At 47.6% G+C, this 4,732-nt stretch overlaps 1 long non-coding RNA gene across 1 annotated transcript; it reads left to right on the top strand.

Moving 5' to 3' along the window:
- The first annotated feature begins 534 nt into the window (after positions 1-534).
- Positions 535-4,173, top strand: LOC123760395 (uncharacterized). The gene is made up of 4 exons (XR_011226661.1): positions 535-685; positions 2,594-2,679; positions 2,940-3,085; positions 3,694-4,173. It is a non-coding gene; the product is annotated as an uncharacterized lncRNA (long non-coding RNA).
- The last annotated feature ends 559 nt before the right edge of the window (positions 4,174-4,732 follow it).

Genomic DNA, 4,732 nt, shown 5'->3' with positions numbered 1-4,732 from the left:
GACCAAAACATGCCGTCCTGGCCTGGCCGGGTCGAATATTAAATTATTGGCCGATTCCACTGTTCACTGCTCTAAAATGCCATGTTACAAAAATATATTTTTTTATTGTAACAATGTACAATTTCGTACCAATATCTGTACACAACCTTTTGTACGGGGTAAAACGAAGACGAGATGGAAGAAAACAAATGGAAGATAGTAAGAAAAAGATTCATAGTTCCTTTCATCTCAATAAAGTTGTGGTAAGCTGTAAGTCACACTAATGAGGTAATAATGCCCGCGGGTGGTAAGAGTGAACCAGCAAACGAACAGAGGATGAAGGAACACCAGAAAACTGAGCGGCCCGGTGAACCACAAACAAAAATAAACGCTGATAGGAAACGATGATCGCGCTCACCTCCATATTGCTTACATTATGGGAGAGAAAACAAAAGAGAGTCGGGTGAGTGAATATAAGTACCAGACAAGATCTTAGAAAACAGGAAAATTCTTGCCGGTAGTAACAAATGAAACCTCGAGACTCAAGTAGTGAAACGAGTTTTTACACCTACTGACGTCCACGGTAAGACATTTAAGCGCAAGACCAGCCAGCACAGTACAGGTAGAGACGCCAGTGAAGCCGGCAGGTCGCTCCTCACACACAGACCAAAGTGTGGCATCAAAACTTGACTACCAACGATAAAAGGTAAACTTAACTTTTTAAAACCTTCGTGCATACATATTTTCCTTTTTAGTAGCACTATTTTTTCTTTTTAGTGGCTGGTCAATAGGGCGGTGTGCCAGTGTTAAGAGCATACCTCAAAGTGGATGCTCCTCGCTAGGCTTCCCTGGAGCACGACGTCCACGCTCCGGGGGCCGCCACGACCGCTCGTGGCCTCACCTTAAGAAATTAACTTTTCGCGGTGGACGACACTGGGCAAGTGGCTCGTGGCCTGCCCGGGTCTCTTACTTGAACACAAAGTTTTATATATAAAGTGTTAACCTAACCAGTAACGAATGCACCCATGCCCCCCACCTAACCTTTCCTGCCGATGCATAGAAGATGGGGATAGTTGTGTGCTAACAACTTTTCATAGTACTTTGTAATTTGTACGTTGAGGACCATAACGAACGGAATGAGAATGAGTAATAGTTGAGAGGAGAGGTTGTAATGTTATTGGTGCTTGCATCCTGCAACACAGCCTTGATGTGGTAGTCGTACAAGCATCTTGAACCACAGATGGTATGCGGTAGACGTGCCTGCGTCCTGTACCACAGGTGTTATAGGGTAGACGTGCCTGCGTCCTGTACCACAGGTGTTATAAGGTAGACGTGCCTGCGTCCAGTACCACAGGTGTTATAGGTTAGACGTGCCTGCGTCTTGTACCACAGGTGTTATAAGGTAGACGTGCCTGCGTCCTGAACCACAGGTGTTATAAGGTAGACGTGCCTGCGTCCAGTCTCACAGGTGTTATAAGGTAGACGTACCTGCGTCCTGTACCACAGGTGTTATAAGGTAGACGTGCCTGCGTCCAGTACCACAGGTGTTATAGGTTAGACGTGCCTGCGTCTTGCCCACAGGTGTTATAAGGTAGACGTGCCTGCGTCCTGTACCACAGGTGTTATGAGGTAGACGTGCCTGCGTCCAGTACCACAGGTGTTATTAGGTAGACGCGCCTGCGTCTTGCACCAAAGGTGCTATGTAGTAGAAGTGCTCGTATTCTACACCACAGGTAATACGAGGTAAGCATGCTTGCGTCCTGTACCTTATGTATTTGTGGTAAATGTGCTTGCATCCCACACCAAACGTATTATGTGGTAAGCGAGCTTGTGTCCTGCACCACAAGTATTAAAAGATGAATGTGCTTGGCTCCTGTACCATATGTGTTATGTGGTAATTGTGCTTGCACAGCCGGCGGCTGAGCGGACAGAACACTGGACCCGTGATCCTGTGTTCCCAGGTTCGTTCCCGGTCGCCGGTGAGAAACAATGGGCAGAGTTTCTTTAACCCTGATGCCCCTGTGACCTAGCAGTAAATAGGTATATGGGAGTTAGTCAGCTGTCACGGGCTGCTTCGTGGGGGTGGAGGCCTGGTCGAGGACCGGACCGTGGGGACACTAAAGCCCCGAAATCATCGGAAGATAACCTGAAGATAGCCACCTGCACCATGTGTGTTAAGAGGTAGACGCACTCTCATACTACACTACAGGTGTGATGAGTTAGACCTGTGGCGCAGCCGGAAGCGCCACAGGTCCTATGAGGATGACGTGGTTTTGTCTTGCATCATAGGTGTTATGAGGCTGAGGTGCTCACATCTCACAATTGAAGGATCACAGACTACATAGTGAACGTCTCATTCCTTTGTCGAGTAATACCTGGACGGACCAAGAGCTGGGACATGATGACGGAGTAATGGAATGGTGCCAACCCTCTAGCACTATCGGGGAATCGAACTCCGAACTTGCTACAATCGAGGCAATGGCTCTTTTGACCATTGTGGCATCTGTGATGAATAAATGCATTTCACCTGATTATTACTCACACTACATAAGATCATTTTCTTAAATATCTCTGATTATTTTATATTGCCTGACTCATATAAATGATTCCACAGGTGAAGGATGATGACTGGCTGGGTGACCTTCCTGGCGTGGGTGGTTGTGTTGCTGCTCTGTGGCGCTCCTTCACCGGCTCTGTCTGGTAGCTACCCTAATGCATCTGTCCTCTTATATGTTGCCGTAATATAGCAACAAAAGTTATAACCATACGATATGCATCTGTTTTCAAATCTTACAAAAATTGCTATTGTAATATTGGTAAATGAAGATTTATATTAGCCTTTCACCGTATAATTCTCTATAACACTGATGTTAACACTGATGTCTCCTGCTCCCAGACGAGCCGCAGGAGATACAGGTGATCGTACGTGTCATCTCTCTCTCTCTCTCTCTTCCTTACAGAGAAGGTAGGGCGGCCGGGTGTTCCTGGAGGCGGCGCCAGGCGGGCCAAACGGGTCCCGATCGCTGTATCACGCGATCGTAATCCACATTGTTCATCAAGTGATGATGGTATTATTGGTGGACGTTATGCCTGCGAACCGAGCACGGTAATATTGCAGTGTCTTTCTTGTAGACATATATTATTGACTATGATACAAGGGGGGTTATCTTGAGATGGTTATCTTGAGATGATTTCAGGGCTTTAGTGTCCCCGCGGCCCGGTCCTCGACCAGGCCTCCACCCCCAGGAAGCAGCCCGTGACACCTGACTAACACCCAGGTACCTATTTTACTGCTAGGTAACAGGGGCATAGGGTGAAAGAAACTTTGCCCATTATTTCTCGCCGGCGCCCGGGATAGACCCCGGGACCACAGGATCACAAGTCCAGCGTGCTGTCCGCTCGGCTGACCGGCTCCCGGGGGGGGGGGGGGGTAGCCCAATGTTTCTAGCACGAATCTTTTCTATGCATTTAATGTTCTTCACTCGAGAAGGAAGTTCAAAAATAAACTCTCCAAAGATCCTTTTACACTCTTATACTGTTTGCCGCTATACAGGAGAGTGAATGATGGACTGTAATGGAAAACACAAATGATGCTAGGTTAAAAAAAATTTGAAATATCGCCTATTGAATTGATATTATTATTATTATCATCTCCATGCACTGTTAGTATGTTTAAGGATTTGATCTTTTCATGTGTGTTTATTTTCTTTCCAGGGAGCGGTATATTTTTCGCCAGACATCAGTAACAATAGAACACCTATAATCAGAAAAGGGTCCAGGTTTCCGCCACGGTTACCGTCCCAGCACAGAGACTAACTTCACGTCACCTGGCTGAGGGCTTCACCTGGCTGATGGCGTCACCTGGCTGATGGAGTCACCTGACTGATGACGTCACCTGGCTGATGGCGTCACCAGGCTGATGGCGTCACCTGGCTGATGGCGTCACCTGTCTGATGGCGTCACCTGGCTGATGGCGTCACCTGGCTAATGGCGTCACCAGGCTGATGGCGTCACCTGGCTAATGGCGTCACCAGGCTGATGGCGTCACCTGGCTGATGGCGTCACCTGGCTGAGGGCATCACCTGACGTCACCTGGCTAATGACATATACTCAACACTTGCGGAGTTCAGAACAAGCAAAACTCCTCCAACATTGCATTTTCTATAGATATAAATAAAACATAATAAAACGATACATTTCCCGTTTCTTTATTTGTGATTTGTGGTGAAGGTGGACCTGCCGGAGGGCGCCGCTCACCTTGCTTGCGCAACGAAGAGTGTTTCCTGACTTTTACGTTGTTAGGCGTAACTGTTACTGTTGTTAGACCATAGTACTGTTGTTAGGCCGGAGTACTGTTGTTAGGCCAGGGTGATGTTGTTAGGCCAGAGTGCTGTTGTTAGGCCAGAGTACTGTTGTTAGGCCAGAGTGCTGTTGTTTGGCCAGAGTACTGTTGCTAGACCGGAGTACTGTTGTTAGGCCAGAGTACTGTTGATAGCCCAGAGTACTGTTGTTAGGCCGGAGTACTATTGTTAGGCCAGAGTACTGTTGTTAGGCCAGAGTACTGTTGTTTGGCCAGAGTACTGTTGCTAGACCGGAGTACTGTTGTTAGGCCAGAGTACTGTTGCTAGGCCAGAGTACTGTTGTTAGGCCGGAGTACTGTTGTTAGGCCAGTGTGCTGTTGTTAGGCCAGTGTGCTGTTGTTAGGCCAGAGTACTGTTGTTAGGCCAGAGTACTGTTGTTAGGCCAGAGTACT

This window comes from Procambarus clarkii, unplaced genomic scaffold (genome assembly GCF_040958095.1).
Source record: "Procambarus clarkii isolate CNS0578487 unplaced genomic scaffold, FALCON_Pclarkii_2.0 HiC_scaffold_118, whole genome shotgun sequence".
In the NCBI taxonomy this organism is placed as follows: domain Eukaryota; kingdom Metazoa; phylum Arthropoda; class Malacostraca; order Decapoda; family Cambaridae; genus Procambarus; species Procambarus clarkii.
Note: the sequence above shows the minus strand (reverse complement) of the source record. Positions and strands in the feature narration are given on the sequence as shown.